The sequence below is a fragment of the Suricata suricatta genome, chromosome 6 (genome assembly GCF_006229205.1).
Source record: "Suricata suricatta isolate VVHF042 chromosome 6, meerkat_22Aug2017_6uvM2_HiC, whole genome shotgun sequence".
Classification (NCBI taxonomy): domain Eukaryota; kingdom Metazoa; phylum Chordata; class Mammalia; order Carnivora; family Herpestidae; genus Suricata; species Suricata suricatta.
Window position 1 is genome coordinate 70,172,375 of NC_043705.1, and position 18,259 is coordinate 70,190,633.

An 18,259-nucleotide genomic window follows, 5' to 3' on the forward strand; every position below is an offset into this window, starting at 1 on the left:
TGCCACACTCACAGCATCACGGCAGCAGGAAGCTGGCTGGGCACAAGAATAATGAAACTGCCAGCAAAAAGCATTGTTCATAAAGAGAACTTCAGCTGAGAGATGAGTTCAAAAATTTTCAGCCCAATATGTCAGCAGGTGGCTTTCTAACTTTTCTTGTTTGTATGATGTTAGCAGTCTTTATTTTCTGAGGCTTTGTGTGTGATCCATGGTGTTTACTGAAATAAATGGGTAAAAAATACATATCAAAGTCATATCCGGTAAACATAACATAAGCTGATTATTTTAAGTGTTTTTTTTACTCAACCAGGTGGATTTAGGGCATGACAATAATAATAACCATTCATCTAAAGAACAGATTTTGATCAAGGAAGTCTCCAATTGGTTCCATATATAATCTTTACTTTTGATTTTCCCAGGGCAAAATTTGCACAAAAGAAACAAACTGCAGTGCTTGAAATATAATACCAGTGGAAGAAAACAAACAAACAAAACCCAAATAAAACCTCAAGACAAAAACTGGCCTAACCACGCCAACTAGAACTTAAATAAGATCTTGCCACACCTTTGTAGCCACCCATATCCAGTCTGTATCCTGGAAAGAATTATGACTAACCAAAGAAAAGAGAGACCATGAAAAGAGTCAGTCTTGGATCGGTGAGCACAGATTGATCCAGGGAAGACTTACAGTGAATTTTATTTCAATGCCTTTTATTGTTTTTTATCATACAATCTGTGTCTGTCAGCAACAGCCTTTGATTGCTTCTTTTGCCAATCTGAAATGCTAGGAGGATCCTTGTTGAACCTGTTTTTAATAACTGCATCTCTATGCCACCCTCACCATCATTTCATTTGCTCTCAGGACCAGAGGTCTTTACTTATATTATGTTTAAGGATCTATTATAATATGATTAAGGGGGATGGGCAATAATTATACAGGAAATGAAAAATCAAGAATCTTGTGTTTCTGTCTTGGGTAAGGACTGTAAATTACAGTTCTGCCACAGTGGCCCTCTCTCCCATGGGCTTACTGTTATGAGAACACTGGTGATAGCATACTTGACATTTTATGCTTTATATTTATCATATGAATGTGCAGTAAGCATTGACATCTGATGTGTAAGCAGGAGTAGATGCTGCAGTTAATCACAAGAGGAGACTTCCTATGAAAAACTGATAAATGTGTATTTCATGAAAATGATTGTCAGAACTACTTTAAGTAGATAATGCTTCCTTTTTGAGAAGAATGTAGAATAAATGGCAGTTGTTTTTATTTCTTGCCTCAGTTTGTGTGTTGAAAGTTAGGTTGATTACCCCAATTATATTATTCCTGCTTAGTTAGATTTAGTAGCACTAATAATTTTGCATTTTGTGACCCCCAGTTGTCCAGGTCAACTGTTTTGCTTGCCAGGTGTGCTCAAACCGGCAAAAGTGTAGGATCCAGCTAAAGTCTGATGTAGAATTTTCTTTAGACTTGAAAAAAATCATGAGATTCCACTGTGGTGAATTAAAAAAAAATGCTAATGAAATCCCCACAGCATGTTCAGGGCTAAACAGCAGGGAGGATATGGACCTTGCTTATTCTTTACAGTCTGGGTACTTGGGAGAACCTCTGAGTTAGCACCTCCTGCTCTGTGCCTTCCCCTCTCCCTATCGGGGAAGGCTGGTGTAGGGAGGGCTACCCTGGCCTTTGGTGACAGTAGTTGGCCTCTTTTCTAATGCTACTTTTCTTCTATTAATTTGTCCTTATTAAACTCTTATCTATCAATTGCTTGGTAGGGATATAGATAAATTGATAGATAGATGTGTGTATCATTTACTCAACTGATAAAATGTAGTGAGTACATTTATCTACAAGGTATGTAGAAGATAGAAAAAATAAATATCAGTCCTCTCCTCCAAAGATGTGTAGGAGGTGAGACATAGTCACAGAAATATAAGGTAGAGAGTGTCAACTGCCATAAAAAGGAAAGAGCTGAAATACTCTTTCTTATGGATTAAAATGAAGCTATATTTAGGTGCAACCTCGTTTTGGCTCCATTCTGAACAACTGATCTGGCTAGCCCATCATCTAGCAGAATCTGAAATAATAGAACTCATGAGGAGTAAGATTTGCTGGAGGAGGCATTGCAAGGTAAGATTAGGAAGATGGTTGACTTACTGAGTTCCATTTTGTTCTGTGCAATGTGGATATAGAAGAGAACAGACAGACATGGTCTCCCATAGTCTGGAAGTCATTTTAGTGAAGAACATGACCAACCAGAAAGCAGAAGGAGGGTGTGTAGAGGAAATAGACAAAACAAACAAACAGGCAAACAAATGGTACCTTGTTGTAGTCATGTCTTGGGTTGGCCAAGAATGTGAATAATGTCACCAGCCTGGATCACATATTTTCCATTTTTCTCTCTTTTTTTGCACTGAGTCTGTGAGTTAGGAAGAAGTACCAGGTATTGTACTGGCAAATAGATCCTGGAGTGGTCAAGTACTGACATGACAAAGGCTAAGGGATCCTTGGTGAGACATGAAAATTGGGAATTCTGGGAAGAGATGTACACATGGTTCTGTACTGAAATTGCTGCCATTTAGTGGTTATATTTATAAATATTTTTATTTTGAGAAGATTAGAAGTGGCTGAGGAGAAATGGAGGACTGTGAGAAGGACCAGGCTAGTGGTGATATGAAAGGAGAAATTAACAGGGGTCTGCATGAATGTCAAATGTGTTCTGTACTATGACATAAAACCTGAACAATTTGCAAAAAAGTACAAGAAGAATTGCACTGGAATAATGATATTGACAGGAATTTTTTAAAAGATACATACATATATATTTATATAATCTCTACACCAAGGTGGGGCTCAAACTCACAACCTGAGAACAAGAGTCTCATGCTCTTTTGACTGAGCCAGCCAGGCACCCCTCCCAAGATTGCTTTTTAAATTCCTTTATTAATTTCATATTATGAAAAGAATAGTTTTTTCTAAAACGGGGTGAAGTTGCCCTATGGACAGAAAGTTTTACACTACAATAATTACAAACTGTTAAGTGGAAATACCAAAAGGTTTACAGAAAAAGTAAATCACAAAACTGGAAGCTTATAGAATATAGGTCACATTACTAACCTCAGGGAAACCTTAGCTTTCAAAGTATAAGGCAAAAGTCATAATAATGATCAGATTCAGGAATTTGGAAGCACTTATGATGCCTCATTTGCTGCTCCTTCGTCTTTCTCCTAATTTATATCATCTGTCCTAGGAACTCTTCCACAACATCTCCCACTTCATTGTGATCAATATGCCTGTTTGGTATGGCCCATCAAAAATTAGGGACAAAGCATCTCACTTGCCCCAGCTTGATATTTCCTCCAGTGTTCTGGCCTTCAACCCCCTCTCAAACTGCATGATTACTCTCTATTCTGCATAGGACCTTGTTCTCCTCCTTCATTTTCTTGTTGGGCATTTTTCATGTTGACATTTTTCACACTTGTTTCTCTTTGTTTGCCATTGCTCCTGGGCCTATCTTTGCAGTCTCCTTTTTCTCCCAATTCTAACCACCAGTGTGGTGCTAAGACACTTAGATGCCCATTCCTGGTTCCCCTCTGCTTCCTACTCTTGGCCCACTTCTGGCCCGCACGCCCTCAGGGCCACCCGGAGCAGGTACTGAGAAAGGAGCAATGGAGCAAGTGATGGCCAGATCTGGACAAGGAATTTTAATTAAAATGCAGAAGTTTAACATTTGGCATAAAATAGATAATATAGTAACCCAATTAGAATACCCTCAAATACTAATACTAGAAATTCTTAAAGTGTATCTAGAAGAGATAGATATTATGACAGCATTTAGAAGATATTGGTAACTATTTTGTACATGGGAAAGTAATTTACATTGTATGAAAGTTTTATAATATGAAGAAGGCTTTATGTAAGTTACTGTTTTCAACATCAAAAATTTATTAGGTGTTTGAGTTCCTATTTTCATTGTTATAGTTTAGGAATTTAAATCTCAGAGAGGTCAACTTTTTTTTAAGTTTTCTTTAAGTTTATTTGTTTATTGAGAGAATGCACAGAAGCAGGGACGTGCAGAGAGAGGAGAGAGAAAGAATCCCAAGCAGTCTCCACACTGTCAACAAAGAGCCCAATGTGGTCTCGAACTCACAACCCAAACTGTGGGACCATGACCTGAACTGAAATCAAGAGCCAGATGCTTAACTGACTAAGAAACCCAGGTAGCCTGAGAGGTTAACTTTTTAAAGTCACATGTCTACTAAATGATTCATCTTGAACCCAAACCTCATGAAAATAGCTTCTTTGGAGACTCTGGATAAAGGGCACCCAATCAAGTATAATAGCACAGAGGACATTATGCAGAGAGATATTGAGGTTCCTGAGAGTCTCTTGGGGCTATCCAAACTTACCAGTTTCCTCTTATCTGGTTATTCGGTTCTGTTTCAATAAAGGAAGGCTAGTTCTGATTCTTCCTGAACCATTTATTAGCAAGTCAGGTAACTGCTATGAAATACATCCTCCAATTTACACAGTTTATTAACCAACCAATCCACAGATTTTGTTGCAAAACTGTGAACAAGATCTTACGCCAGGTGCTTGCAATTATTCTTTCCCCTCTCCATGCACTTGAGAACACTCTTGCTCTTCCTTGTGAGGGGAGGGGAAGCAAGTCAATCATCCGTATGGCAAGTCCACATTTGGTGGAATTATAAAAGTTTAATGTTTAGACACAGGGTAAATTTTAGTTTGATGGGTTTTCCTCCCTAATTAGAGTTAGTAATTTATAATTGGGACACTTTTTTTGGGGTCTAATTTGTTTAAAAATGTTTAGAGGCAATGTAATTTTTCTCTTTGGGTTCATGGCTTGTAATCTTGTTAATCTTCTCTTTCTAATCAATCAAAATGAGTAAAAACTCCAATTACACAGTTTTACTGTAGAATTAATTGGATCTGACCATGCATACTCCTTATAATTGGTTCTTCAAATGGGGTGTAAGATATTCTAACATCTCACCCAAGTATGCACTTAAATATTTTCAACCTTCAATAAATTCAAAAACTTTACTTCTTGATTAATCCTTTTACATTAATTTCAGATTTATCTAGGCTAAATGGTATTAATAGTTTCCTATCAAGTCAATAGGAAGACAACACATTTTTTTGCCTTTAAAAATGTTATTCAATTTTAACCTCAGCTTTATTTTTTAAACTAATTTATCTTTTAATTAACATCCAACTTAGTTAGCATATACTGCAACAATGATTTCAAGAGTCGATTTCAGTGTTTCATCCCCTGTGTATCACACCCAGTGCTCATCCCAACAAGTGTCTTCCTTCATGCCCCTTACCATTTAGCCCACCCCCTTCCCACAATCCCTCCAGCAACCCTCTGTTTGTTCTCTGTATTTAAAAGTCTCTTATGTTTTTATCCCTTCTTGTTTTTATATTATTTTACTTCTTTTTCTTTATGTTCATCTGTTTTGTATCTTAAATTCCTTATATGAGTGAAGTTATATGATATCTGTCTTTCTCTGACTAATTTCTCTGGCATAATACCCTTTAGTTCTATCCATGTAGTTGCAAATGGAAAGATCTCAATTTTGATTGCTGTGTAATACTCTAATGTATATATACCACATTTTCTTTATCCATTCATCTATTAATGGGCATTTGGGCTATTTCCATACTTTGATTATTGTTGATAGCACTGCTATAGACATTGGGGGGGTGCCCTTTGAAACAGCACACCTGTATTTCTTGGATAAATACCTAGTAATGCAATTGCTGGGTTGTAGGGTAATTATTTTTTAATTTTTGAGGACTCTCCATACTGTTTTCCAGAGTGGCTGCACAAGCTTGCATTCCCACCCACAGTGCAAAAGAGATCCCCCTTTTCTGCATCCTTGCTAACATCTATTGTTGCCTGTGTTGTTAATTTTAGCCATTTTGACTACTGTAAGTTGGTATCTCATTGTGTTTTAATTTGTATTTCCCTGATGATGAGTGATGTTGAGCTTTTTTTTCATGTGAGGAGACAACATATTTTGACTGGATTTTTAAATTTATGCAAAAAAACACTTAGCTTCTGATATATATTTTCATGCACCCAACCAAAAGAAAACCAACAAAGGCTTTTTAAATTTATAAAAGACTTTCCTTACTTTTGTTATTAGCCCTCTCATGATAATACTCAGAAAATGGAATATAAACTAATTATAACACAGTTGAGTTAATGAAGTCACTGTAATACACAATAGTAGTTTTTCATTGGTCAGGACTATTCAATTGGTAAGAACCTACTGGTATGTGTGAATTTTGGGTGAAGTGCAAGCGACCAGTGCCACTGAAACCATCCTACTAGCTAAGGTGATAATTGCTTTTCTTTTGTGGTTCTTTGTTGCATATTCATTAAAATTTTTTTTTACTGATCATCTGTTTGAATGCCAAGCACTTGTGTAAGTTCTGGGAATGAAAAGTACTGAACGAGATATACATGGTCCCTGTTTTCATGGAGACTCATTTAGAAGAGCAGAACTAAAAATCTAGTAAATGCAGAAATGATTAAAATAATATCAAAGAGATAGACTTGTGATGAAGGCGGTAAGCAGAGCAATGGGATAGGAAGTGATTGAGATAGGAGCGCCAGGGTGGCTCATTCGGTTAAGCGTCAGCTTAGGCTCAGGTCACGATCTCATGGCTTGTGGGCTCAAGCCTTGCATCAGGCTCTGTGCTTACAGCTCAGAGCCTGGAGCCTGCTTCAGATTCTATGTCTCCCTCTCTCTTTGCCCCTCCCCTGCTTGTGCTCTGTTTCTCTCTGTATCAATAATAAATAAACAAAAAAATTAAGAAAAAAGGAAGTGACTGGGGTAGCAGTACATAGAATTGTTGGTGATGTCTCCTCTGAGGGAGTAACATTTTGCTGCGACTTGAATAACAAAAGACAACTATCTATGGAACAATCTGTTAGCCTTCACACAGATCCTGCTTCTTTATGTTTTAATGGTTAGTCTGGAGTGATGCTCTATTCCACTTAATAGTTTTAGAAACATGATAGTTTTCTCACACTGTTGTGACTTTATTCCAGTACATCCTGATTATTTTTTTAAATACTTTTTTTTGACACTTCTAAGGGAACAGTGCTAATTTCCTTATGAGCTCCCTTGAAACTTAAATAGTGATGGATAATTTCACAAATACCATTATGCCTCTAGTTATGTCACTTTCTTACAGCAATGGCAGTCCAGATGTGTGACTGCTGCTATGGAAATCACAGGACACTAAAGCCTGTCTAGTTCTGTTTTGGAGACCAGATTAAGATTTACTGAAATAAGAGACTTCTAAATTGGATCCTGAAAAGCAAAGAGAAGTTTCCCAGAGAATGGAGCAAGGGAGCAGGAGAGAAAAATCTTCTACAAGGAGGAATGTGTGCAAAGACCTCCAGGGAGAGAGAACATGGTACATCTAAGAAACCAAATATAATCTGCATTTGGCCAAATTATATAGCACATAAGAGGTAAAGTAAGAGGTAAAGTCATGAGAGAGCGGATGCTAGCAGAATGAGCGGAAGTCAATAACAGAGGGGCTAGTAAGGCTTGTTAAAGAGGTAGGATTTTAGGGCTGAAGAAAAGGAAAATATTCATTCATTCACCACATTTTTATTAAATACCTCCTATGTGCCATGCATTAGTCTAGGCACTGGGAATACATCAGTGAACAGACAGAAATCCCTGCTATTTTCCCGTCTATATTCTAGAGGCAAGAGAAAGTAGATAATAAGAAATTCTTTTTGGAGGGAGGGAGCTACCTTTCTCTCTCTCTCTCTCTTTTCTTTTCTTTCTTGAGTATAGTTGACACACAATGTCATGTTAATTTCAGGTGTAAAACATAGTGATTGACAAATTCATATACTATGCTATGCTCACCATAAGTGTAGCTACCATCTGCCACCATACAACACTATTACAATATCATTAACAGTAGTCTTTATGCTGCGCCTTTTGTTTCCATGACTAATTCATCCATAACTGGAAGCCTGTGTCTCCCATTCCCCTTGCCCAGTCTGCCTTCCTTACTGGCAGCCATCAATTTGTTCTCTGTATTTTTATGCCTCATTCTGCTTTTTGTTTGTTTGTCCATTTTTTTTTAAGATTCCACACATAAATGAAATCATATGGTATTTGTCTTCTTCAGTCTGACTTATTTCACTTAGCACAATACCTTCTGAGTCCATCCATGGTGTTGCAAATGGCATGATCTAATCCTTTTTTATGGGTAAACAATATTAATCAAGTAAAATGCTAAGGATTTGAGGATTTTTGAGCCCAATATAATGTGGAAGCAGTCTTTCAATTGGGAACACTCAAGAGATTATAGGCTAATACCAAAAAATATATATGTCGTTGACAGTGGCACTCGAGATTTTGGCATACTCTTCACTTCTCTGAGTGAAATTAAACTACTGTTTCTCAGACACAAGGACTATATTTTCCTTCCTCCCATACCACTTTTGATCAGGATTGCTGTATAACCCTGAATCCCATAAATTCTTAATAGTAAGTATTAATTAAATAGAAAAAGACTAGTAGCTAGATTGGTAGCAAGAGTGCTATGAGTATCTTACAGCTATTTGCAGGTCAGTGAAGTTATATTGTTTCAAAGAGATTCTTTAATAATATGCCTGTAAGCTAGGGCTGCAGCATCCAAACTTCTGTGCTACACAACTTTGTAGAAATTGCACTTAATTTATAGGAATATGCTATTACAATATCAACCAGTTCAAGGGATTTTTTTTCATGTCCAATCATATTTACCCAATAGTAACTAAGAGTTGATTTTAATAAGTGATGTTTTATGATTAAGCAAAATTTTGATTTTTATTATTATGGAGACAGTGGAATGATATTGAGTTAAAAAAAAAAAAAACAAACAAACTACTGTTTACCAACAGAGTAGATTCCGCTGAAGTACCAACAGATTGGTCTAAAGATAGGTCCCCATTGCCATCAACTTCCTATTTCGGAGAGAAGAAAGGAATCACATTTTAAGCCTCTGTCTCTTTAAAACAAAATGCGAGATGGTAAACTACGTGGCACTTTTGATTATATGTTGAAACTGCACTAAGTCCCTGAAATCCAAAAGAATATTGCACTCTGGTCCTTTGTGCAGAATACTCACATGAGTGCTCACAGGAACCAATCCAGAAGCAAATTGCTGCTGATAGTAACTGACAGCATGAATTACTGCACTCTCAGGGACTCTGCCAGCATCAACCCGTATGATCTCACTTTTGCTCATATGGCAAGCAGAAATTGTGCATGTGCTAGAACCGACCTCCCAAGTTCAGGGAACAGCAAGGTTTCTCAGCACTTGTTTGAAAATAGCCAGCACCTTTGAAGTGAATCACTGTGGCATCTCATCATCTCACTCTTATAAAACCAGGGAGGATTTTTCTTTGCTGAGTTTCTGACCCTAATCATGTAAAGTCCCTTAGAAAAAGGAGAAACTGACTCATCTGTTTATTCATCATATGAAAACCAGACAAATCAATGAATGCAGCGGACAGCATCACTTTCTGTTCGCTGAGCTGACTTGCCTCTGGTCTGCTACTCCCTATGGTCCATTTGGAGACATTCTGCCATATGTTGATTCATAACAACCTTTAGAAATCCTCCTCTACTTTGGAATAAATAAGGACATTGAAAAAAAGAATGATACTCTTTATTAAAAATGCCCAATTAAATTAGAGTACATATAATAGAAAATGTTCTAATTTATATTTGTGCATGCCAGCACAACCAAGATAACTGAACTATCATTCAAATACAAGAAGAAATCATCCCAAATGCACATGCCTGGGAAGAAACGCAGGAACTGAAAACATTCTTCCATAACATGAAATCATAGACCCAATTTTTACAACCCAAGATCAGTCTTGAGAGTGCTTCTCTTATTTCAGTCTATTACAAAACTCACCTAAATAGTACCAAAATTATAGGGAGAAAAAAAATATGGTTTAATGCCCTTGCCATCATTAGCAATATAATCTACTGTTTCTGGGAAAACAGACTTTCTGAGGTCTTGAACTCTGTTCTTGGCAGGTAAGAAGCCTTCCAGGTCATCTTTAAAGGCATATTTATTTTTAATGCTTAAGTCTACACATGTTTTCTGTTAATAAGTTGGAATCTTAAACAAGATTGTTATTCACTCTATTTATTTACCTTAGAAAGTACTCAGTTCTTCTGAAACAATGGTCCCTTTGAAAATGGTGGGAAATAGAATTTAAAATCTAATTAAAATAAAAGGAAAATAGTCTTTCTTTCTTCAGTGCATGTTTTGCTCTCTTTAGAAGGGTTGATGGACTTCCGCTTTTACATGATATTTCTTCTGAGTTAGTATTGCTCTGATGAGAGAAGGAAAATGGGAGAGCCTTTTTTGTCATGGGAAGCATGGGCTCATTGAAGGCACCCTGAAGGAATGGTTTATTAGATTGGACAGTCCTTCCTATTTTGGGAAAGTCAGAGGTGGAAGGGATGCAATCCCCACGTGGTAACAGGAGGTGATACAGAGGCAGAAGCACTTGCCTCTCAATGTGAATGTTCCACAGGCCTCCCCTGTTCAACATATTCCAAACCTAGCCAGTCATCTCTCATTCCTCCTGTATTCCTGATCTCAGTGAAGGTCCCACTGTCCACCCCAGCAAGAAGGCAGAGAAAGCTGGGGTTCCCTCTTGGCTACTACCCATGCCTGTGCACCACACCCAACCTGTCTCCAAGGCCTTTCACTTCTAACTCAGTTATCTTTCTTAAATTCTCAAATTCTCTTTCATGTTCTTCATTCCTATGCTAAGTACACATTATCTCCTTTATAAATAAGTCTTTTGACTGCCCTAGCATTGTTCTCTCTGATAAAATCTCTACAGTTTCTTGTTTTTTTCTTTTTAAAATTATTATAGAGAGAGAGAGCACAAATGAGTGAGGGGCAGAGAGAGGGGGAGAAGAGGAGAGAAAGAAGCAGGGCTTGAGCTCACCCGATGTGGGGCTACAGCTCACCCGAAGCAGGGCTTGAATTTACAAACAGTAAGATCATGACCTGAGCCAAAGTCTGATGTTTAACTAACTGATTGAGCCACTCAGGCACCCTCTACAGGTTCAGATAGATACATCTGATCATCTCATTCTTCTGCTTAAAAGGATTCCTATTGTGGTCAAGAAAATAAAAAGGAACTCTGAACTCCCTTGAATCCCATATTTACCTCTCACTCAGCATTCTTTTCCCCCACTCTTGCTTAACAGAAACATTGTTTCTGTTTCGAATGACCTCCCTTCCTCCTTTCTCCTGTTAAGTAATTTCTACATGTCTTTCAAATTTTGATTCAGCTGTTACTTCATCCAAGAAACCCTCCCTGACCCTCTTCCTGGTCCCTATCACAAAATGTACTCTGAAGTACCCCTTTTGACCACTATGTCATGCATGCATCTTGAGGGCAGGTGCAAGGTTTTCATTTTGCCAATTTAGCATCTGGCTTGGTGCCTGGCAGGTGAATGAATGCAGGGGTTATCAGAGAAAGTCACACAGAGTAGGTGGAGTTGAACTGAATCACCCGTAGGAGAGAAGTAAGATGAAATAGAGATCGACATTTGAGGCAGAAGCAATAACATGTCCGGGAGCAGGAGAGAGCTTGCCTTGTTTAGAGACCAGTAGGTGGTTTAGAGCGGCTGGAAAATACAAGGTGAGATAAAGAATTCTGTGGCATCTGGGGTCCTGGGTGTCTCCATCAGTTAGGCAATGACTTTGGCTCAGGTCATAATCTCGCAATTTGTTGGTTCGAGCCCCGCATTAGGCTCTGTGCTGACAGCTCAGAGCCAGGAGCCGGCTTCCGATTCTGTTTCTCGGTGTCTCCCCTGCTTGCACTCTGCCTCTCTCTCTCGAAAATAAATAAACATCAAAAGCATTAAAAAAAAAAAAAGAATTCTGTGGTATGAAACATGTTCAAAGTTATAACATATTTGGTGTAATCTGTGACCAGCTTATCCCAAAGTTTGAAAGCACCTTTTCTTGCTTTTCTTCTTGAGGCTCTAGGTATAGTTTTGAATGAGGAAGTATCTAAACAGGATTATACAAAGTAACATTCTCATAGACTTACATTGTACAAATTAGCCCTTTGATGCAGAAAACTTACAATACAGTTAAATTTTTTTATTTTTAACAAATTATAGAACACAAATATGAATATATACATATACACACACATATATATGAATGAATATTTGTTTGTAGGAGACTGTAAGAGGTACAATCAGGCAATGGGCCACAGGTCTAAAGTAGTGAGATAAAGGTCTTCTGTTAATATTGTGGCCCATCTCTGGGACTATGTAGAGCCTCTTTGGGTGGTAATATCAAAGGTCCAAGAGCCCGTGGCCCTTCACAACTCTCGGCCCCTTATCTCTTTACCTGCCCTGGGTGTAGAAGACTTTCGTGGGAAAGGCATGCTGTAAGTATTTACTCCAGTGAGCCTTTTTGATGATTTCCATCAAATGGTTTGACTGCTTAGAAAATGGTGAAAGAGGAACACCTGTGTGGCTCCCTTGGTTGCGAGTCTGACTTTGGCTTGGGTTAAGATCTTAAAGGCTGTGGGTTTGAGCCCTGCATCCGGCTCAGAGCCTGGAGCCTGCTTTGGATTCTGTGTCTCCCTCTCTCTCTGCCCCTCCTGCACTCATGCTTGCGCTCGCTCTCTCTCTCTCTCTCTCTCTGTCTTTTTCTGTATCTCAAAAATAAACATTAAAAATTTTTTAAGAAAGAAAATGATGAAAGAAAAGAAAGTTGAAATGAGAAAAGGGAAAAGTTGAGAAATGAGAATAGAAAAGGAAGAGCACATTAAAGAAAGTGTTTAGAAAAAGTTAAAATTGCTGAGGTAAAGAATGTTTGAGATAAAAAGAAAATAAGGCATTATACATTTCAGGTGAAACAGATCACTAGCTCAAAGGAAATATTAATTACTGTAGTTGAAGGAAATTTTCCAAGTGTAATTTCTTCATGCAAACAGTGGATGCAGGAACAAGTAAATCTAGCTTGGATCAATCTACTGAGAAAACAGATTCCCCTGACATTGCTGGAAAGTTCAGCAATCCAACCTCTGCCAGAACCAAACTACTAAACAAACGTATTCAAGATAATTGTTCTATATGCTAATGTATGTCTATATACAAAGTTGTTACTGAGTATCCTGCTTTTCTTTTTTTTTTTTTTTCCTATACCCTTATTGTAGGTGCTTTCTCTTCTTGCCATCAGAGAAGTAGGTATGGGTGTCTCACAATATTCACAACATGAAATATGTTCACATTTATAACATGGGCAAGCTGTTATTTCTTCATTCCCTGAATCTCTTAAAAATCTTTACTTGGGCTGAAATTTTCCAGATTTCTTTTAGTCCTTAATTCAATTTCATTAGAAAAGCACAAAATTTATATATCGGGATTTTTCTCTCTCTAGAGTTAGTGCCAAAGTTTTCTTTTCTTGGGTGTGACCAAATCCTGATGAGTTTCCGGAGCCTGTGCACCAAGACCTGCCTTCATCGTTTGCCTCCTTCCTGGGGCTGCTGTCACCTTCTGAGATAGACATGGGCCATGGGCATCAAATGGTCTTGAAGAGCCACCTCACAGGGAAGTTAGCAAGCCTTGCAAACCACGGTTTGCTGGTTTTCCTTATTTCTCTCCATTGCATAACTGTGACTCAGGTCTATGTTTCTCAGATGGTGGTAAGTCTAGAACATCACTGGCGACTCAGTGGTAGAAGCTGGTTTATGAAGAACACGGTTTCCCTAACTCTTGTCCTGTGTTTTTATCTGTCTCAATATTTTGTTATTGGTTGTATCTTCACTAGAATAGGTGAACATATCATTTTATACTGTAAGTGACTTTACATACAAATAATTGAAAAAAGTTCAAATACAATGTTTCATTTATAGTTAGTTATGTAAATATGCAGCCATTAAAACAGACAAGTTAGAGGCTGTTTATAACATTCCTTTTTCTGTTGTATAAACATACCGAAAAAGATTAGCAGTAGTCATTTCATTTGTTGTTTTTTAAACAATTAGAAGACCTCAGTGATATCTGTTTTCAAAATATTTTTGTCATTTTTGTAAAATGGATGAAGAAAATAATAAGAGCTGTGTTAACTTCTTATTTAAAGGCATAACATTTCAAAAAGTTTTCATTATTAAATAAGTGCCTTTTATATTTAGTATCTATTCATCTTTAGCTCCCTCAGTGGGGTTTTTAATATTCTTGATAAAAACTTTTCGAGCCGTCTCTTGTTTCTTTATTTTTTAATTTTTTTAAAGATTAGGAAAAGTTTTAATTTGAGAGAGAGAGAGAGAGAGAGAGATCAGGGGGAGGAGCAGAGGGAGAGAGACAGAGAGAGAGAGAGAAAATCTTAAGCAGGATGACTTCATGCTCACCACAGAACCAATGTGGGGCTTGATCCCATAACCCTGGGGTTATGATCTGAACCAAAATTAAGAGTTAGATGCTCAACTGATGGAGCTACCCAGGTACCCCACTCTCTTCTCTTTCTGACATACACTTCCATGGCTTATGCCCTGGAAAACAGCCCGGTGGATTAGAAGCTCCCTCCACATTCCTAGGGTGTCTCCTAGTTAGCCTGTTAGTGGTCTATAGGGCACTACTGCAAAGGTTTCTCATGATTTGAACTGGAGACTCTTGGCTAGTCATGAAGTTTTTATTTGAGCTTGGAAGCAGGGTGTGGAACCAGGTGTGAGCTTTACCTCTAGAATTCCACCCCATGTTGGGGTAAGGAAGAGAGGAATGCATTAGCAGTGTTCTGCTTCTACACAGGCTCTGGCCTCACCTGGGATTACTTACAGCTGGGTCTAGAGGAAAGCCTTTAGTCTGCTTTGGGAAAGGATGTATTGATTGTATATCAAGGGTAGGAAAACTTTTGAACTCATCCAGATAATGGTGTTATATCATATTTTTTTACCATAGAAGTATTGGACATAATGTGTGTTTTACAAAGGTTGGTGGAGAATCCAATGCAATATGGTATTAATTTATTCATTCAACTACTATTTATTAAGTATATTCTATAAGTCAGGTGCTATGATATGATATACTGATAGTAATAAACAAATATAATAAGTCTTTGCACTAATATAGTCTATTTTAAAAATACGAGAGTACCTATTTTAATTAATTAATTTCTTTTAGAGAGAGAGTGCAAGTGGGGGAGAGGAGAAGAAGGAGAGAGAAAGAGAATCTTAATCTTAGTGTGGAGTCCAATATGGGGCTTGATCCCATGACCCTGGGATCATGACCTGAGCCCAAACCAAGAGTTGGGTGTCCAACTAGTACTGCACTGAGCCACCCAGGTGCTCCAGATTACCTATTTTAAAACTAATTCCTATTTTTGCTTTTTTTTTTTAGTTTATTTATTTATTTATTTATTTATTTATTTATTTATTTATTTATTTATTTTGAGAGATAAACATACCACATGAGCTGGGGAGGCGAAGGGAGAGGGAGAGAGAGAATCCCAAGCAGGATCTGCACTATTAGCATGGAGCCTGACAGGGGGCTCACACTCATAAACTACAAGATCATGATCTGAACCAAAACCAAGAGTTGGATGCTTAACTTACTGAGCCACCCAGGCACCCCACTATTTTTGCTTTGATGAAACAAAAATTGTGTGTAATGGATGATTAGCTAATTACCATTTCCCTGTATTTACCAGAGCAAAAATAGTTTTTAAATAATTATTTAATAATTTTAAAATTAATTAAATAGTTAGAAAAGAAATATTTTGTATTTTGGTAGCCAATATATACACATTTTGTCCAAGTAGAAAAAAAATCTCAAAAGGGGCAACTGGGTGGCCCAGTCAGCTAAGTATCGGACTCTTGAATTTTTGGCTCAGGTCATGATTTCATGATTCATGGGTTTGAGCCCCAGTCTTGGGCTCTGCACTGACAGTTTAGAGTCTGCTTGGGATTCTCTCTGCCCTTCCCAAGCTTTCTCTCTCTCTTTCAAAATAAATAACAACTTTTAAAAAGTTTCAAGAAAAATAAATCCCTTAAGAGTTATTCAGAATTTATTTCAAAAACACTGATAATTCTAGATCTATTGCCAATAGCTTAATTATTACTTTTTATTTCTTCATTTCTTTGGTTTTTTTCTATCTCCTAAGTTTTCTTTCAGCATAGCATCCAGAAGAAAGAGTTTCTGATCTTGTATTCAGAGACTTGGTTCAAATCTTGTGTTTCCTCTTCATGGTTGGAAAAGCTTGGGAAGTCACATTTACTGTTTCTTGGCCTCGTTCCTTCATCTGTAAAATGATAGGATTATATTGACTAATAGCTGAGATCCCTTCCAACATTCTCTGGCTGCTTAATCTTCTGGATTTGAGGGTAGAATGTAGACGCATGGACATGAAAATATGTTGAGAAATGCTATTAAAAATAGAAACAACACAGAAGTTTGCATTTAGTTGGAGTTATGAATGAGTTCTGGTTCACTTATTCTACAACACAGACTTCTGTACTTGTTATACTTTACCAATCCATATCTTCCAAGGAAAATGCGTATGTGTGGGTAAGCAAGGTGTTTGGAATGAATGTAGCATTTAACTCTCGGAAATTCAGAGCCGCTTCAGACTAGAGAACCTGACATTGTCTTTGGCCAGGGCAGGTACAACTCAGAGAATATCACTCTCAGATTGCGTCCCAAGTCACAGCTGTATCACAGCACTAGCCTGCAGGCATCCTGTTGACGCAAGGACCAGAATCTCAGCTGACTTCTGACAGCTCCTCACTTAGTCTTTCTTAACCCGTTCCTAACTGGAAGCTCTCGCTTCCTTCTTTATGCTCCAATTCACTTGCATTTGGTCTTGCATTAAAGTTAGTTGCATACAACTCTCTCTCACTCAGTGGCTCTTCAACTGCCTGAGAGAACCCAGTCTGTCTGGTTTCATGTGTGTTTCCTGTGGTGCCTTGCATAAAGTAGGCACACAGATATTTTTGTTGAAGTAAACATTTCAAATCAAGTTAAAAGCAACTATGAAAGCATCATGTTTTATATTTTTAAGTTCTAACGCAAGGGCGGAGCTTAGTAGAGGTACTGAAACCTGAACTTGATAGAAGCAGAATGGCATTCAATGAAAAGTCTCGACTCTCCTAAGGTATGGGAATCTTGGCGGCTCAGGCAAACTGAAAACATTCTTGCCTGGGGTTTTGGAAGAAGACTCAGACGCCTTTGTATTTACCCAATAGATGATGTTCACCTTTGGTCAGCCCAGTCAGTGATCCACTCTTCCACCTGGGGCTGTCTGCATTCTCCCATAGATCCTGGCCCCGGGTCGTACTGTTTCATCACATGATTCATTACTTGCTGTCTATGGAGGCCCAATACTTTATGGTACACAAAAAAAAGGGCTAGCCTGAATAGAAAATGAGACACTAAATAAAAAAATGATCTATAAAGATTCTGTGGCAAAATATACTGTTCTCTGTCTTTTTTGCAAATCTTATTCTTCATAGTTAAGATCACTTTTAATTTTTTTAATGGTTTCTGCTATAAACATAGTGAATTTGTTTATCACTGTGTTTAGTTACAGTGATTATAATCTATTAACTTATTTATTGTTTAATCAATTTTAATTATTATTGGTGATTTTTTTGCTGTGAATGTTGTAGATTTAACTTGTTGAAACACTACTCAACTTTTTTTCCATTTTTTCTCCCAACGTCTGGTATTATATTATTAATTTTAGGCTTTCTGTTGTAACTTTTTAAATTTACAATAATAGTATGTTTTATTTCTTGTTCCCTCAACTTTATTTATTTATTTATTTTTTACCCCTAAAAGTCAGTTTATTGAAAAAAAGTGATTTTTCAGTTGGTCTCTAACTCTTCACTCGGTTTTGTTTACAGATGTTACTGGATTCTTCAGTCTCATCTCATATCAGAACTTTGTTTTTGACATGTTTACTTCTCGAAGTAGTATACAGTTATTTTTTGCAATTAATTAACATCAGCTATAGGAAGCTTCTCTAAGTCACAAGAATTCAGTATGGTTGTTGCTTTGGAAAGAGTACTACTTTGGGTTATCTACACTAGGACCCATGTACTGAAAGGCAAAACATTAATGGACAAAATATGGAGAGTGAGAGCAGGGGGACTAAGAAAAGACATTTTCTTTTACTATAGACCTGCTAAAGAAGACTCCATTATTTACTTTG

The 18,259-nt window shown here is 37.5% G+C and overlaps 1 long non-coding RNA gene across 1 annotated transcript in view; it reads left to right on the top strand.

Moving 5' to 3' along the window:
• Window positions 1-18,259, top strand: part of LOC115294664 — a 194,685-nt gene that overhangs the window by 62,020 nt on the left and 114,406 nt on the right. The window lies entirely within an intron of this gene.